The following is a 19,083-nucleotide window of genomic DNA, read 5'->3' on the forward strand; positions in this document are numbered from 1 at the left end:
GCCGGGCGGGAAACAATGAACCGGGGATGTTTTTGAGTGGATTTAAGTGATTCATGGAGGATATAATGGCTGGCGAGATCCCCTGGGGTTCTCAAGCCAACCAAATATTGTTTTGCAAAAGTGGGAATAAACATCTGTGTCTGGCAGAAACGCCAGACTCCGGTTTCCTAAAGGCTGAATATTGAAACAAACGGGTGAGGCTTTTGACAGTGGGATCAGCTAGGTGTGTAGACAAAGGAGTGAGACGGTTTTGGGTAATCTCCACTTTCCGAGGGTGGAGGGTTTTACCCCAGTGGAATGTGGTAATCCTGTCCAAAGGTGCTCTACCTTGAGTGGCCAGGCTCCGAAGCTCAAGGGAACAGCCATTCCTTATTGTTCATACAAAATGTCTTGATTGAGACCTTTAAGTTTGTGTGATTATGTGTCTTGATGACGAAACGCTGGGGTCATGCCAAGGTGACGTTTCATATTTTAAAAGTTCATGAGGCATTTTGGGAAGGGAGACATATAGGAATACATAGAATACATTCATAGAACCAGAAATCATATTGCCCACTCTCACCCACCCAAAGGTCCAGGATGAGTTCATAAAGCTTCATAGGAAAGTCCAGAATCCAAGGGAAAAGACAAGGGGTTTCATTAAACAAAAAGGGAGTGCTTTTGTTTGTGAGTCACTGGTTCAGGAAAGGATTAGGAGAGTTGTTATCTCTTGCCTCAGGCTAAAACGTCAAACACCTTTTGTGCCGGGATTTTAGTAAATCACAGTAAACTCCAGTAAAATATCTGTTACCTTCTGTTATAGATATATGAAATATAGGACATAAAGCCTTGATTTTTGAACGATCTTTTACAAAGACCTGGGGGGAGGGGGTCACCTCGATCACACATGGATGCCCCAAGTCCTATTACTGTATGTACAATGACAAAATAAAACAGCATCTCTTGTATAAAATGTCCGATGCAAAATTTGCTTTTTGGATTTTAAAACAAATATTTTCAAGCCCTGGATGGTTGAATCTGTAGAAATGGAGGACCAATATTCTTTATAAAATACCATGGCCTCCTCCTTCACTGCGAGGTTGCAGGTTCTCCCTACAGCACAAACCTTCTCTTAATCTTTCGTCACTTGCCCTTATGGCAATGTTGATAGAATTCCAAAAACAAGTGGACTCTGCTGGGCAGTTCTGATCTCAGGGAGGGAAAGAAAATGGGGGCTTATAACCCCCCCACCACAAAGACCTGTTGAATTTACTCTTCTGGGTGCTGTGAAACATTTTAAAAGGTGTTAATGTGTTCCTAGCTGCTGCATAATGAAAGAATAGGGCTGGTGATTAGGCCATAATGCAATTGTTTTTTTGTTTTTGTTTTTTAAAAATTTAATCAGCAAAATCAAAGTGAAATTGCTGTGATGCTGTGATTAATAATTAAGCATACTGTGGCATATTGTCCAATTTCCCATATGTTTTCCTACCAATCTTTATGTAGGTAATGCGCCTTGAATATAATTATTTAACAGCTTGGAATGGCACCAAAGGAGCCTCACGGCACAAAATAGTTTAAAATAGTAGCTTTCTTGCTTTCTTGTATTTTTTGTCATTTAATTAGTTGAATATTTACTAGAGGCACAAAATGGGCAGTTTTTGAAAAGGTCAATTAATTTTAATTTTTTAATTAGGTATATTATTATGTACTTATTTAGACTGAGTACTTGACAACATTATATATATTTATCGGAAATGTTAAATGTCTTGGAGCTACTCGGTCTATATCTTGCACCAGAGGATATGATTTCCTCCATCTTTAATGTTTATTTTACATTTTTAAAAGGCACAACCCTCAGAAAAGAAGTTATTTTTTAAAAAAAATAACTTATACAAAGCCAAATGTAAATGCTGGAAATATTTTTTCTGTTGCTTATTGCCTTGAATTTTTTGTTTTGTTTAGTAGAATAGTCATATATTAATTCCCTGAAACTCCAGCTAAATCTTCTCTGATTCAGACATGGCAAAAGCATTTGCTTGAGGCTCTGGAGCAGTCATTCTCAACATGGTGTCCACAAAATGTTTTTTTATTTCACCACCCATCCTCCCCAGCCACCATGACCATTGGTCAGAAATTCTGGAAGTGGTAGTTCGAAACTGCTGGAGAGGGAAAGGATTGGGAAGACTGTTGTGGAGTACTTACTTACTCATAGTTCAAGGATGATTGTCTTCCACCTTGGGGGTGTGTCCGTAGATGGCTGAAGAGACCTATTCTTGATCCGCAGATCAAGAATAATTTCCAGGTGGAAGGCGGTCCCGATCAGGATTGGCTTGACGCTCCTTCCTCTTGGCATGTTTCTCCCTTAAGCCCTCTTCGAACTCTGCAGTACTGCTGGTCACAGCTGACTTTCGATTAGAGCGCTCAAGGGCCAGGGCTTCCCAGTTCTCAGTGTCTATGCCACAGTTTTTAAGGTTGGCTTTAAGCCCATCTTGAAATCTCTTTTCCTGCCCACCAACATTACGTTTCCCGTTCTTGAGTTCGGAGTAGATCAACTGCTTTGGGAGACAGTGATGGGGCATTCGGACAATGTGGCCAGTCCAGCGGAGTTGATGGCGTAGGAGCATCGCTTCAATGCTGGTGGTCTTTACTTTTTCCAGCACGCTGTCATTTGTCCACCTGTCTTGCCCAAGAAATTTGCAGGATTTTTCTGAGGCAATGCTGATGGAAACGCTCCAGGAGTTTGGTGTGATGTCTGTAGACCGTCCACGTTTTGCAGGCGTAGAGCAGGGTTGGGAGGACAATGGCTTTGTAAACAAGCACCTTGGTATCTCTACGGATGTCCCGGATGTCAGAGTCAGTCATTATGGTTCCATGACTTGATTCCATAAGGGCAATTTGTTGGTTTTATTGGTCACATCTGGTAGATGCTGCTACAATATGTAAGAAATCAGTTAATGTGCGTCAACTGCAAAATAAGATGCATGAAGCTGATTGGTTGGGCCATGTCTTGAGAGCTGTTAAGCCTGGGAGTTTTTGATACTGTTGCAATTTTGTTCAGGCTTTGCTAACCAGGTGCAGAGAGACAGTTGGAAGAGAGAAGCAGGAGAGAGACCCAGAATTTGAAGAGTGCTCTTGCTTCATGAGCTGCTGGAAGGAATTTATCCAAAATGACAAAGGAAAGACTATTTTAAATCTCTCATAAAAGGACATTATGTGAGTTGGTGCAACTGAGCACACTGTACATATGCTGTTCTGGGTTTAAGAAGAATAGACCATTTGTTCTTTGTTGTTCTCTTGCATGAATCACTCTGACCAGGAGGTCATGAGTTCTAGCCCCGCTCGGAGCCTATGTTTGTCTTTGTTCTATATTAAAAGGCATTGAATGTTTGCCTATATGTGTAATGTGATCTGCCCTGAGTCCCCTTTGGGGTGAGAAGGGCGGAATATAAATGCTGTAAATAAATAAATAAAATGGCACATATCTTCTTTCTCTGGCAAAGTGGTGCGTGAACTACACATTTTGATTTTTCATTAGGTCACAGATGCTGCAAGGCTCCTTTCACACTATTCAGCTGTAGTGCTATTTCACATTGATTTTCACCACCACCCATCATGGTCCATAATAGGTGTCGTGGAAGTTGTACTCCAAACCATCTGGAAATCAAATGGCCTCTTTTATGCCTGGGCTAAGGAAAAATAGGATAAAACAAGCATAAAATTCAAGTTGGGATCAGTTTAAATTGAATAATGGATGTCCAATGTTATTACTGTAGGTGTTTGCAAAGTGGATGCTTAGATCTTTCACAATTTCTGTGTTGGTAACACCACTACTGTACTGCATACTGCCTGCATGGTCACAACTATATTCCTATAATTTCAAGCAACAGGACAAGGAGTTTACTTTTAAAAAATGGTAGATTTTGTTGATTTTTTCAGAGTGGAATTTTCAAAAAGGGACAAACTCAGGTTGTGTATCCAAACAGAAGGGTGAATATTGTGTATGTGGTGGAAGTAGTAACAATATTTGATATGAGAGACCAGGCCTGTAGCCAGGATTTTGTTTCAGGAGGGGCTGGGATTTTGGTTTGGGGGGGGGGGGGTTGAGTCTGAGCGGGAGAGGGTCTACCCTAGCAAACCTTTTGTATCGTTATCCCAATAACCCCATGCATATGGGATATATTGAGCATGGTGATCAGATCATGATATGAATAAACATAACTGTTTAAATAATAAATGTAAGGCCTTCTCGCGGACCACCCTGAGAATTTTGGGGGGGGGCTGAAGCCCATCAAGCCCCCCCTCCCCCGCTACATGCCTGTGGGAGACTAACTTTTGTGTTCTCTGCCCAACTACTCAGAAGTAAACAAATTGTTCTCAGTGCAGCTTATTTCTAGGTAAGCTTACTGCCTAATTTTATTCTGGTGTTTTGACTGTCAACTTGAGATAGATCTTAAATACTGGATGTATTGGTTTATTTATTTTATTTTAATTTCTTGGCATTTTTGCTAACTAGATGGCAAAATGAATAGGCCAGGAAATGGTTTCAAAAAGGGTGTTGTGATTTTTTCCCCTATGCAGATCATTCTTTCTGCGGTGGTTTCCCGCCATTTCACCCCTGGGCTTAATAGTCAAGGTTATGAGCTCACATTTGGATGGAGCAATGCAAATCCCTCATTAGTGAAGCCCTCTTGGCCCCCAAACCATCTTCCTTTCAGACCAGCGAGTCTTTCCCTCTAATTACAGGAATGTTTTCCTACTTGTTCTCAAGCCCTCTAAGCGATGAGTTCCAAACACCGACTTGAACTCCTTCCCCTACAAGTCCTCCTGGCTTTATATTTGCAGAAGGGTCCTGAAACAATTACCTGACTGCATTCAGAAGGCTTCTCCATTGCTGTAAACAATGATACCACCCGACACTTTATAAGGGACACGGTGTAACCTGAGAGGACTCTTGTGCAATGAGGTCTTATGCTGCTGGGCTGTTGCTCTCACAATTATTAAGAAAGATCCTCTTACATAACACATTTTAAACAGCTGACATTAAATAGAAGAGGAAGGAGAGCACAAGGAAGGACTTCCAAGCCCCAACTCCTGCTAATCCAGTTTGCTCTTTGACAGTCTCGGGGAAAAGCTCCTAGGGAATTGAAAGGAGGACAGCACTTCAACAGGCCCATTGTTTGCTTCTTCTCTTAGTCAGAGCAGCCAGTTAGAACGGTCCAGCATGTTGGGATCGGCGGCACACAGCAGCGCCGATTCCTTCCCTAGTTGTGTCCTGAATACAGCCAGTATATCTCCCCTCAACTTGAGTTCTGTTTTGGCCAAAAACGAGCGAATAGATTACATCAAGGAACAAGCCTTCAAATCTTTCAGACTGAAGACAGAGAAATGGAATCGCTTCCTTTTAACAGAAGAGAACCAAAAGATCTTGCTGGATTTTTTGGATAAAGGTCAATCTCCGCAACTTGTTTTTTTCACTGGCCCAGGAGGGAATCTCTACGTGGGCAGTGGGAAGGTAGGAACCAAAAAAAAGATAGTATGTTGGTATGTCCAGAAGTGGGAGAATCCTTGTTAGTATTGAGAGTCAAAAAATAGTGAATCACTCAACAGTGGTCATAAGCTCATGTGTGATTCAAGATGGCGGTTCTTGTTGTTTTCAGATGGGTGAAGATGGGGAAAGAGGACAGGAAAGATTAAGTAAGTGGTTCTTATGCTTGTTTGGAGCTCAGACTAAAATAGCTATCAAAAAGGAAGGTGATCACCTTGAATGCTGAAAATTTGTCCGTCAATGGAGGAAAGAGCTATGGAGAAGTTTCATTTCAGAAGTTGTTTGTAGTTTTGATGCAAAAAATAGAATATCTCTTAGAAAGAAGAATGTCATATTGTTAAGGACTTAAAGAACAGGTTTTGCAACCTAAAACACATTATCTGACAAATTCATAATATTCTTGCTTATAAGATAAATAATTCTTTTTGCTGTTGAAAATAATGTGAATGTGTGTATGTCTGTGAATAAATAAATACATATTTCCTGACTTGATGAGGGGAATGAATATGTCAGTCGGCGTTGTCCATAGACACTTCCAAGGTCATGTGGGATGACTGCATGGAGCGCTGTTACCTTCACCCCAGAGCAGTACCTATTCATCTACTCTCATTTGCATGTTTTTGAACTTTAGGGTTGGCAGAAGCTGGGGCTAACAGTGGGGGCTCTCTCCGCTCCCCCAATTCAAACCTGCGACCTTTCGGTCCAGAAGTTCAGCAGCTTAGCGCTTTAACACGTTGCGCCATCAGGGGATATTATTTCCTAAAGGTTGTGAATATACAATATTTTTGATTTTTTTTTGTCTGTGTTAGCTGGCCCTGATTGTTTCCTTTGTGGAATTTCCAATTTCCGTGCTTTCAGAGTGTTGCTCTTTATTTACTGTCCTGGTTTTAGAGATTGTATTGTTCTGTATTATTCTATCACAGTAATTATTTCATATTAAAGTAGAATCTCACTTATCCAACATTCGCTTATCCAATGTTCTGGATTATCCAACGCAGTCTGCCTTTTAGTAATCAATGTTTTTGTAGTCAGTGTTTTAAATTCATTGTGATATTTTGGTGGTAAATTTGTAAATACAGTAATTACTACATATCATTACTGCGCATGGAACTACTTTTTCTGTCAAATTTGTTGTATAACATGATGTTTTGGTGCTTAATTTGTATAATGATTACCTAATTTGATGTTTAATTGGCTTTTCCTGAATCCTTTCTTATTATCTAACATATTCACTTATCCAGTGTTCTGCCGGCCTGTTTCTGTTGGATAAGTGAGACTCTACTGTTTATTGATAATCTTATATTATATACTTAGAACTGGATTATATGAGGCCCCTTCTTCACAGCTGTATAAAATGCACACTGAAGTGGATTATATGGCAGTGTGGAGTCAAGATAATCCAGTGCAAAGCAGATAATATAAGATTACAAATGGGTTATATAGCTGTGTGGAAGGGACTTGAGTCTACACAGCCATATAATCCAGTGCAAATTAGATAATCTGTGGAAGAGGCCTAAGTGAGGCCTAACTCTGCCTGTCCCCTGGGCTGAGTGGGTTGCTAAGAGCCCAAGTGGGCGGAGCTTAGCCGTCTAACTGGCAGCAATTGGATAAAAACAATTATTCCTCTCCCTCTAATTAGGACTTTATTTTTCTTTTCTTTTTGTTGTATCAACCTAGAGGCATGGATGATGGGTTGTGTTGTCAAATTTCGAGGTTGGAGGGCCTGTAGTTTTGTTGTTTTGTCGGTCGCCGGGATTCCATCACTCTTTTATATATATAGATGTGTCAATCACTCACTTAATACAGCAAAACTTGCTGTTTTAACTGCTTTTCATTTTTTAAATGTATGTTTCAAATGGTTATTGGTCACTTAATTACATTTTGTATGTTTTACATGCCTTATGTATTTTATATCTGTTTAATATATTTAATTTGTAATTCATCTTGAGTTGCAATTTTGAGGAAGAAGACAGAATAACAATAAAGTGAACAATAATAACAATAATACAGGAAAATTGAGGAAAAATCACTCTATTTTTTCTGATGATAATTGTTATACAGAGGGCAAATCGATTCTGACATTTTGCAGCCTGAAAGCAGCTCCTCCACCCTCAAAAAAGCAGGGATATTATTTTAATGACAGAATGCATTGTAATGGTACAGGTATCAATGGTTAATTGAAGAGTATAGGATAGCTACTTATTTACTACAACACCTCAATTCCCTAAACCAGTAGGATCACTGGCCATTGTGGCTGCGAGATTCTCGGTGTTGGAGTCCTTCTCTAGTAAACCTTTTCTGTGTTATGTTTTTTTATACACAACACAGAAAATCATATTGGTAGAAGCCACTAGTACAAGCAATTTAAATGTCTTTTCACACCCAGGCACCTGTTTCTTGGAAAAACAAAATTCTTGTGTGTTTTATGGAAAACGCTGATTACAAAAGTGTCTCAGTCTGGCTACTAGCGGGAGATAGAATTAGGAGAGGTTTCATATCAACTTCTTGATCAAGTTTCTGTTCTCATAATCCAGGTAGTGTCATATATGTGGCCACAGATCACTGATTTATTTCATTAAAAGGTGTCTGCATGTCATGTGCCCCTTTGATCCCATATTCCCTTGCTTTTGCTCCTTGCTCTACCCCCGTGATTTGATCTATCTATCTATCTATCTATCTATCTATCTATCTATCTATCTATCTATCTATCTATCTATCTTTGTGTTTAATTGAAAGTGTAGTAGTGGTAGGCAAATAGGTCTATTGATAGTAATATGATCTACTTGATGCTTCTTGAATTATTTCATAGCGTCTTTGGTGAAATAAGAACAGTTCATTATAAAGACTGTTGAGAAGGCCATCTCATCTTTCCAGTTACCTTGCCAAAATGTGCTCCTCGTGCAAATATGTATTATCAGCTAGCAAATATTTTGCTGAATAGTCAGAAAGGGAACCATTCAAGTAGCTCAGCAATTTTAATGCTTAAATGGAAAAACCTGCACTACATAAGGAGGAAATGACTTTAGCAGTTCTCTTCTTCTTACATTTCATCCACCACCACCATTTGATAGGATTTGATGGGAACTAAACACTTTTTTTTCTCAGCTAGACTATAATTTGCTCAAATACAAATTAACTTCCTATTACCTGTGTACTTCCTGGCAGGTTCTGTTAGTCATTCTTTCCAACCAAAACAGTTATAGAGACTGGCCTCGAGCTGTACTAGAGGATGTAAGGAAGCATGTGGAGATGTTAAGAAATACAGCATATATTCTGCAAGGACATATATCAAGAAGAACTTACCTCCCCCTACCTGAGTTGATGGATCACATTCATGATGAAGAGGCAATGTAAGTATGGACATTAGGGGAGCTTGAATTATCTCTATAAGATGTCCCAAGCACACTTGTGGATGCTGCAGGGTGACCAGTCCCACTTCCCACATAGATAGATATATCCTATGTATTTCCTTCTCTTACTTCTTTCCCCTTGTTTGTAATAATACTGCAAAAGATACATTAAAATAAACTTAGCATTCTAGGATACAGTTCACATGCAGCAGACTATCTGTGCTTTCAAACACCGCTCGGTTCTGAGACATAAAAAGTGGTCATTAGCCTATGTTCAACTTCATGGGTTATCAATTGAGACTTTACACCTGCATCTCGTGTTCTCTACTACCCGACTATGCTCCCTGCCCTTTTTCAAGAGGCTTATCTATAGGACTTTCGTAAGACTTATTATGTATGTTGCTAACACCTGTCACATATTAATTCTGAAATGAAGAGCAAAATACATGTGGCACATAGTGTTGCACAACAATAAGATGAAAGGGGAAATTGTTTAACCATCTTGGGATCCAGAGCTCCCATTACTTTAACCATTTGAGCTTTTATTCTGAATTTTCAAGATGACAACCAGATAGATAATACTGTCTAACTTACAATCTGCCATTGTATACTCTTATCCTGTCACAGTCTTTCATGCTTATGTAATAGGAGGAGTGAAATCTGAACTCTCACTGAATATAAATTATTGAAGCCACAGGTCAAATAGTTACATGTTTCCAGGTGTATTGTCTTCCTTCCCATTTGCCTTCCCTTTCCATCTTTTCTTGGCCACAGAATATATTCTATAGAAACCCTCCTATTACGTTGCCCCCCCCCCCCCCCCACCCGCAATCTTTTTTGGCAACAGGACATCTTACATAGAATCCACTTCCCTGTATGCAGTTGAAACTATGATAATCAAGTGGACCCATCTGCTATGTGAAGTCTTAAGACTGGATTCTGCTCAGCTGTTTTTTCAGGGGGGAAACCCTGGACCTTCTGCAGAAATTCAATGTTGGCAGAGGCAAATGGAAAACCTGCAGGGAATTTATGAGCAGGTAAGACAGCTAGATCATGGTATAGTGGCTTGTGTTGGTCTATGACTCTGGAGACCAGGGTTTGAATTCTCACTTGGCCATGATAACTTTCTCAGTGACCATGGACAAGTCACAATCTGTCAGCCTCAGGTAAGGGCAAAGGCCAGCAATCTATGGACAAATTTTGTTAAGGAAACCTCATGATAGATTTTCACTGAGTACAGTAGTTACAAATCAGAAATGACTTGAAGACACCCAACAACAACAACAACAACAACAAAAAGTCACTGTGTTTGCTAACTCTTTGGGAATTTTGCTAGTTACTTATGACTTATTGCAGAACTGAGTAAATGACTAAAGTATAATATAAAAACTGACTTTCGGAACTGGTCTAGCTCATCTAGTGATAACTATTCAAGAAAGTTCATCAATTTGTCAGATCCTTTTCTTGCTTTATGTATGTACTGGTATGTAGTTATTTAATTTTCCATCTTTCTCTCTGCTTTAGATTGAAGGAAATTTAACTCTCTCCCATGAAACATGTTAAAAAATGAAATCCTGGTTGAGGCCCACTCTGTTCAACTCCAGCCATCCACTCCTCTTGGATGGGGAAGTCCATAGATGAGTGGTTTCCTCCTGGGCACCCATCAATCGCTTTGGCTTCTACCTGTACCTCTTGCTCTAAGGCGGTGGTTTTCAACCTGTGAGTCCCCAGATGTTTTGACCTTGAACTCCCAGAAATCCTAACAGCTGGTAAACTGGCTGGGATTTCTCGGAGTTGTAGGCCAAAACACCTGGGGACCCATAGTTTGAGAACCACTTCTCTAAGGACTCAAATAGCTTGGTTTTCTGACTCAGAAGTGGTTCATTTTTTATTACCAAAGTACTGATGAAAAATGTTACATATATTATTTTTATAGTTGCAAAGCCCAAAGATTCACAAAATAATGGAGATGCTACAAAGAGCAAGAAGCAGCTACTACCCTGCTTTCAATCTACTCATCATAAAAGTTGAAGAAGGTATGAAGCTGGATACATGCATGGAGAACTATCAATGTATTCATTCGTTTCCCTGTTATTTAGTGCAATAATTCATGATTTCTTTCAGTAATACTTGAATATATTAACTATAAAACAACGGCGGCATTGTGTGTGTACTCATATTTGATAACATGCTTGACTCAATGGCCCACACCAACGATTAGCACAATGTCTCAGAATGGGATAGTTAAACTTTATGAAGCAAGACTTCACATTGATCCTGCAAAGGCTATGGACCATATACTGTTCTTTCATTCAGCATCTGAATAAATTCTAAATAAAGCTCCTCTATATAAATTGATTGTATTTATTTTTTGGACTTTTTTCACCTGTTTCTGAAGCTCAAGATATTTGCTTGTATCTCAGCCCCCTGAAACACTACATTGCCCACTTGGAAGAATCCAGCTTTTCAAACATTGAACATTTCATTGTACCCCTTTTCCATACCATCTGTCTGACCTGGACCCATTCCAAATATTACTGCTTCCCCAACAGGATTGTTGTCCTGCTACAGGAGTTTTGCAATCTTCTAATTGACAGGATAAGGAAAATGTACTTTGTGCATTTCAGTTAGCAAGTTATATGTTTCTTTGAGAAAGGATTTAAATACTGACATCTGCCATATTAAGTTGCTGTTTATGGATCTCGGTTTGCGTGCACAAACTATTTAATTATTATATCCTCTGATCTGAGCCTTGATTTGCTTTGATGAAAGGCCAACATTTGTTCTTTTTAAAAATGCATTTTCTGCCAATATTTCACCTCTTACTGTATTGTATTCAGCACTGAAATGCAATAATTGTAGTATCTGCTTATTCTTATAGAAAAGACTAGCTGTGCTCTGCCACGCGTTGCTGTGGCCAATTGGAATTGCAGTGAATAGCCTCGCTGCTTCAAAGCCTGGCCGTTTTCTACATAGGGTATCCTTGCTAGGCCAGGTTGAATGAGATGGAGTAGCCTCGTGGTTTCCAAAGTCTGGCTTTGAAGGTGCAAGGCTGTTCAGTGTTAATCAAGGTGGGCCACAAAGGGGTTGATCTATGTGTGGAATAACATCCAGTGTGGTAGAAAGAGCTGTTGTCTGGTTGAGGGAGGTGTGGATGTTGCCACGGATGTCCTTGATTAGCATTGAATAGGCATGCAGCCTCAAGATCTGCCTGGTTAGTACCTGGAAGAATCTTTTACTGGGACGTGTTAGCTGGGTGTGATTATTTAAGTTGTTTAGCATTGAATGGTCTTGTAGCTTCCAATGCTGGCTGCTTCCTGCCTGAGGAATCCTTTTTTTGGGAGGTGCTAGGTGGGCCTGGTTGTTTCCTGCGTGGAATTCCCCTGTGTTCTGAGTGTTGTTGTTTATTTAGTCCTGATTTTAGAGATTATATTGTTGTGTATTGTTATTAGAGCACAGTAATTATTACACATTATATTGATAATGTTATATGAGTTGCCTGGAACAGGATTATATGAGGCCCCTTCTACACAATGGTTTAAAATCCACACTGAAGTGGTTTTTTATTTATTTATTTATTTATTTATTTTGCTGTGGCCTAGGAGGAAACCTAGCTTTGAAGCTGGAAGGCTGTTTAGTGTTAATCAAGGTGGGTCACAAAGGGGTTGATCTATGTGTGGAATAACGTCCAGTGTGGTAGAAAGAAATGTTGTCTGGTTGAGGGAGGTGTGTATGTTGCCATGGATGTCCTTGATTAGCATTGAATAGGCATGCAGCCACAAGGTCGGCCTGGTTAGTACATGGAAGAATTCTTTACTGAGAGGTGTTAGCTGGTTGTGATTGTTTCTTGTCTGGTATGTCCGGATGTGTATTTGAGGTATTTTGTAAGTGTAATGGTTGTAGTGTTGTATTTTTAGTATGGGGCTTCCCTTTTTTCCCCCTCTGTCTGATGGCAGTGTTTTTGTTTGTTTGTGTGGTATGGCGTTGTGTTCTTCTTTTCCCTTCCTTCCCCTGAAGTTTTTTAGGTTCTGTAATTTTTGTGGGGATCTTGCTGTCACATGGTGTCTCTTTCCCCTTGGGGATGTCCCTGATGGCTGCATTTTGGAATGTACCTTGTTGTTGTAGTGTGTTGTTGGCTGTGGAGAGACTGTTTTTTTTCTTGCCTGCTTTTGTCTCCGGTGGGGGAGGTGAGAGCTGTGGACGGCAGAAGTGGGGAAGGGAAGGTGAGTGATGGTGGCTCCTGTGTGTGTGTGTGTGTGGGGGGGGCGGTTTGGAGGTGAAAAATGTTGCAGGGAAGGTGAGTGATGGATGGGGGGTTTTTTAAGAGAAAGGGGGCTTGGGCGGCTGGCGTGTTCTTGTCTCCAGGATGGTGTGGACCAGGGGTCCTCAAACTTTTAAAGCAGAGGGACAGTCCACAATCCTTTAGACTGTGGAGGGGCTGAATTATCATTTGGAAGAAAAAAAAATGGACAAATTCCTATGCACACTGCACATGTCTTATTTGTAGTGTAAAACAAAAACTATGAAAGAACAATATTTAAAAATGCAAACAATTGTAACCGTCCAGCATAAACCTATCAGGATTTCAATGGGAAGTGTGGGCCTGCTTCTGGCCAATGAATTAGGTCAAGTGAATTCGGATTGTTGTTGTTGTGAGCCTTCAAGTCATTTCAGACTTTGGGCGAGCCTAAGTCTAAAATTAGTTATTTATTCATTTACTACATTTATTTATTACATTTACATCCCGCCCTTCTCACCCCGAAGGGGACTCAGAGCAGCTGTATGTCCATACAATATATTATATTACTAGCATAGCACAATATTAGCATGATATATTACTATATTGAATGATGTCACTATACTGTAATATTATATGTAATATATAACATATAATTAATATTATTATATGGTATTATTATAAATATTATATTGTATAACATTATAATATTATTATTATCAATATTATATGTATATACGATATATTAAGGAGCCCCGGTGGCGGAGTGTGTAAAAGCACTGAGCTAGAGACCGAAAGGTCCCAGGTTCAAACCCCGGGAGCGGCGTGAGCGGCCGCTGTTAGCTCCAGCTTCTGCCAACCTAGCAGTTCGAAAACATGCCAATGTGAGTAGATCAATAGGTACCGCTCCGGCGGGAAGGTAACAGCACTCCATGCAGTCATGCCGGCCACATGGCCTTGGAGGTGTCTACGGACAACGCCGGCTCTTTGGCTTAGAAATGGAGATGAGCACCAATCCAAACATGACTGGACTTAACGTCAGGGGAAAACCTACCTTAACCTATACAATATATTATATTATTAAAAATGATATAAAAATATTATATTATAAAACTGAGGGCAGGGGCCAGGTAAATGATCTTGGAGGGCCGCATCTGGCCCCCGGGCCTTAGTTTGGGGACCCCTGGTGTGGACGGTGTGTGAAATGGCAGTGACGTTTGTGACGCGAAAAGGATTGCGCATGAGAGGGGCCGTTGAAGGGAGGGGTGGGGGTTGTGCTGTCTGCGCTCGGACTGGCCTTTGGCACAGGCGCAGATGGAGCATTCCGGTTTTTGGGGTTTTCTTGGCCCCATGGAGGTTAGGGATGTGTAGTTTGTGTGTAACAACGTAGAGGTTGTGTTGTCAATTTTCTAGGTTGGGGGGCCTTTAGTTTTGTTGTTTTGCCCGGTGGAGCGATGCCATTCTTCTTTTATATATATATAGATAGATAGGTGGAAATCCATTTTTCTTCATGTACTCTGAATGCACATTAGTGTAGATAACTGCGCAGGCTCCAAGCTGAATCGTTCAAATTTTGGCGGTAACTCCATCCCCCTCCCCGCAGGGCATAAAAGGTAGCCCTGGGCACACGCTCCCCAGTTCCTTTTTTTTTCACCATAAAGCTTACTTCAGAACCTTCCTGATGTCAACCACACGTTTTAATCGATGCACTGACTGTGCAGCTAAGATCCCAGACTCCGATGGCCACTCCAAATGCCTTCTTTGTTTGGGCAAAGGCCATGTAGTCGGATCCTGTTGCCATTGTTTGGCAGTGCAAGCTAGAAAGAACAGGACGGCCAGGCTTAAGGTGCTCCTCTACCAAAGAACTCTCACGCCTGAACTCTCGACTTTCCCCTCAACACCGCAGAAGGCCAGTTCAATGTCTTCAAGAGCTTCGAAGACTTCTAAAACTTCCAGACCCTCCAAGCCTCCCTGCACAGTAACTACTGCTACGGTGTCGACCCAGTCAGGTAAAGTTGGGCCTTCCTTGACCTCGAGCTCGGTGGCCTCGGTGGTGTTGATCTGCTCCCACATGGCATTGCCTCCAAGAGGGCACATGAGACATGCTGGGCCCAGTCGGATTCTGCAGCTTCCTGCCCAATCCCCCCGACACAGGGGAATTCCATGCGGGCTCCTTCGAAACAACCCCCAGCCAAAAAGCATCTGGTTCAACAGTCATCCTTGGCTTTCTCGAAAAAAGACGTCCCTTCCTCCTCGGCCACCTCGGCCAGAAAGTCTTCACTGATCCAGCCAGCCCAGCCTCAAAGGTCTTCCTCACAGTCCCCTACCCGGCACTTATCTAAGGGAGAAATTCAAGACTCACCCCACCACTTGACACAGACGATGGTCCAGGTGTCAGTTCCAGAGGCCAGGCCCCAACAAACACAGGCCCACCAGGAACTTTTTCCTCCAGTGATAACTCCAGAAAGGGGAAGGCAAACAGCTCATCTGGCTCGAGCCACCCAAGCCTTGGCCTCCAAAGATCCCAGGCCCACCTCTTCTTCTCTCCCTCTGGCCTTGCCTCCTCTAGAGACTGTGTTATTCTCTTCTCTTTGATCCCCTTAAGGGACTGAGGACAATGAGCAAGACAACGACCCTCTGGAGTCTCTACACTCAGTCTTTTCCTTAGGTCTCAACCTTTCGCCGGCCCCCGAGGCCTATGAAGTTGATCCACCTTTGCCTATGGACAATGTTCGAGCTTTCTCAGACCAGATGGTCAGAATGACGGATGTCAGGACCCTGATCTTTTCATCCCTCCTCCCCGTTGTAGGACACAGCTCTACAAGGGCCGGAAAAATAGTACAGGTAAATAACTGGCTCAGAAAATGGTGTCAAGAGGAGCATTTTGGATTCCTTGACCATGGTCTACTCTTCCAGGAGGATGGCCTACTGGCAAGTGATGGGGTGCATCTCACACAAGTAGGAAAACATCTTTTTGCACACAGACTCACAAACCTCATCAGGCGCACTTTAAACTAGATCCACTGGGGGAGGGGAACAACAGCCTGGTGAACACTATATTACCCATGACCACAGGGAACCGCCAAAAGGCTAAACGGAGGGCTGCACAAACACAGCAAGGACCAAGTACAGAGAGCACAATAATCCCAAATAAACAGCTCGAGGGGAGGTTACAGGGGCTTACATGTCTTTACGCTAATGCACAGAGCATGGGAAATAAGCATGACGAACTCCAACTCTTAGCACAGCACCACACATACGATGTCATAGGCATCACTGAAACCTGGTGGGATGACTCCCATCACTGGAATTTAACCATTGAGGGCTATAACCTCTTTCACAGAAATAGAACAAAGGAGAGAGGAGCTTTATATGTCAAAAACAGTTATGTTGCAGAAGAAATGCAAGACTGTAATCCGGGAAACCAGCTTGAAAGCATCTGGATAAGAATCAAGGGAACCGGGACTCAAAAAGATCTTGTTGTGGGTGTCTACTACAGACCTCCGAGTCAGGATGAAGGACTTGATGAAGCCTTCTGTCAACAGCTGACCAAACAGGCACAAAGAAGAGATATAGTAGTCATGGGCAATTTCAATTATTCCGATATCTGCTGGAAAACAAACTCAGCCAAGAGTACAAAGTCCAACAAATTCCTCACTTGCCTTGCAGACAATTTTATGGTCCAGAAGGTAGAAGAGGCAACAAGGGGATTGGCTACTCTTGATCTAATCTTAACAAATGTGGAAGACCTGATCAATACAGTCGAAGTGGTTGGATCCTTAGGGGCAAGTGACCATGTGCTCCTGCAGTTTGCAATACAAAGGAATGCTGAAACGAAGACAAGTCAAACACGCATTCTGGACTTTAAGAGAGCTGACTTCCAAAAAATGAAGGAATTGCTGAGCGGCATTCCATGGACGCCAATACTAAAAAACAAGGGAGTTAAGGATGGATGGGAGTTTTTCAAAAGTGAAATGCAAACAGTGCCAACAAAGAAGAAAAATAAGACAAGTGCAAAGAAGCCAGAATGGATGTCCAAAGAACTTCTAACTGAGCTAAGACTCAAAAGAGACATGCACAAGAAGTGGAAAAGGGGAGAAATCACCAAAGAAGAATTCAAACGTATAGCCAACTCCTGTAGGGAAAAGGTTCTCAAGGCTAAAGCGCAAAATGAGCTCAGGCTTGCCAGGGACATAAAAAAACAACAAAAAAAGAGGCTTTTTTGCTTACGTTGGTAGAAAAAGGAAGAACAAGGAGGCGATAGGGCCACTGCAAGGAGAAGATGGGGTGATGGTGACAACGGACAGGGAAAAGGCAGAACTACTTAATGCCTTCTTTGCCTCAGTCTTCTCACAAAAAGAAAGCCATCTTCAACCTCAGCAACATGGAATGGACGAAGGATTGGGGGAAATCCAACCCCAAATAGGGAAACAAGTTGTCCAGGAACACCTGGCCACTCTAAACGAATTCAAGTCCCCAGGGCCAGATCAGCTACATCCAAGAGTATTGAAGGAACTAGCGGAAGTTATTTCAGAACCACTGGCAATCATCTTCGAGTGTCACACCCTGGGCAGCGGAGCACTAAGAACCGAACACAGAGGCCAATAACTATCTAATATCTTTATTAAGGAAATATGTAAGAATAATAAAAACAAGTAGGAAATATAGTCCAATAAAAGACCTTTCAGGAAAGATCAGAAATAGTCCAAAATTATATTGTCCAATATTTTATATTAGAGTCCAAAGTTATAGATCCAAACCGAAACACACTCTATTTGCAAGCAATAGAGTGGGGAAACGTCCAAATTCTTTCCAAGGTTCAAAGTAAGTCCATAGCAAAAGTAGAAACAAGGCTTGATGCTAAATGCAAGGTCCAAGGCTGGAAATAAAGCAAGAATTTTCCTGAATACTTGGCTAGACAAGGCAAGGCAAGGCAAGGAACTGGAGTTGCAGACTTTGCGAAGTCCACACTAGGCTGGAAACACGAAATCACTCCTGAAGCTGCTCTGTTGACTCCGCACGGAACCTACCGTGCCAGGCACATTTAACTAGGTCTCGTTTTCCTGCAAAGCAGGTGTCCAGCGTTCTCTTTCCCTAGAGAACAGGAAACGAAACACAGCTCTCTCCAGATGTGAGACTCCCTAGATTTTCCCAGGGGAACATGGCTAATCAGTGTCTTGTTTTGCTGCAAGTTTCAAACTCCTCCGAACCTGCTCCTTCTCTCTCCGGCCCGCAGCATAGGACTGTCTCCTAACAAAAGGGGGTGAGAACTGCTCAAGGTCTGTTTTAATGGGTTCTTGGGCAAAAACATCAACATCAGGCATTGTGATGACCCATGGGCCTTGTAGTCCTGCTCAGGACATTGTAATTCCTGATGAAGATGAAAACTTGGGTTTTTTACCTTCCCAGTCTGAACTGGATTCCTCTCAGCCAGATCTTTCCCAGGCAGATCTGGGAACCTTGCACCTGCAAGAAAGTTGTCTCCCAGAAGTATGTCAAACAAGCCCAGAGCCTACTTCTCCCGTGTTCTTGCGCCGGGAGTTTTGTAAACAACAGAGAAGTTTGGAATCAGCTTCGCGCAGGAGTGCGAGGATTGCAGCTAAGAATGTGGCCAATTAAGACTGCTTCTCGTGAGAATCTTTGGGGAGTCTCACATCTGGTCTCAGAGTTAGCTTTCGGTTCTGATTCCCAGAGAACTGCTTCGGCGGGAAAGTTAGACTCTATTTAGGTGTTTTACCCGCGTAGTAACTTCGCGGAGTCAATTCGTCAGCCTACGGAGCGAGTTGTGTCTGGACAGCGCGCTCCGATTCAAGCCTCGCTCCTGCTCAAGCCTTGCCTTGCTATCCAGCCTTCGCCTTGCTTCCCAGCCTTTGTTTATCTACGGACCTTGCCTTGTTTCCCAGGATCAATCCTTGCCTTGTTCCACGGATTTTATCAAGTTATTCCACGGACCTTGTTCTTGTTCTTAG

The 19,083-nt window shown here is 41.9% G+C and overlaps 1 long non-coding RNA gene across 5 annotated transcripts in view; it reads left to right on the plus strand.

Moving 5' to 3' along the window:
- The first annotated feature begins 4,478 nt into the window (after window positions 1–4,478).
- LOC103277490 (dynein beta chain, ciliary) overlaps window positions 4,479–19,083 on the plus strand; it is a 35,165-nt gene continuing 20,560 nt past the window's right edge. Inside the window, exons 1-4 of one of the 5 annotated variants that reach the window (XR_010001151.1) lie at window positions 4,479–5,494; window positions 8,693–8,877; window positions 9,725–9,914; window positions 10,814–10,913. This is a non-coding gene — a long non-coding RNA (dynein beta chain, ciliary). Of the gene's footprint in view, window positions 5,495–8,692; window positions 8,878–9,724; window positions 9,915–10,813; window positions 12,904–19,083 lie in introns of those variants that run through there. The other 4 variants (XR_010001154.1, XR_010001150.1, XR_010001153.1 and 1 more) reach the window with 4 other exon arrangements.

This window comes from Anolis carolinensis, chromosome 1 (assembly GCF_035594765.1).
Source record: "Anolis carolinensis isolate JA03-04 chromosome 1, rAnoCar3.1.pri, whole genome shotgun sequence".
Classification (NCBI taxonomy): Eukaryota; Metazoa; Chordata; class Lepidosauria; order Squamata; family Dactyloidae; genus Anolis; species Anolis carolinensis.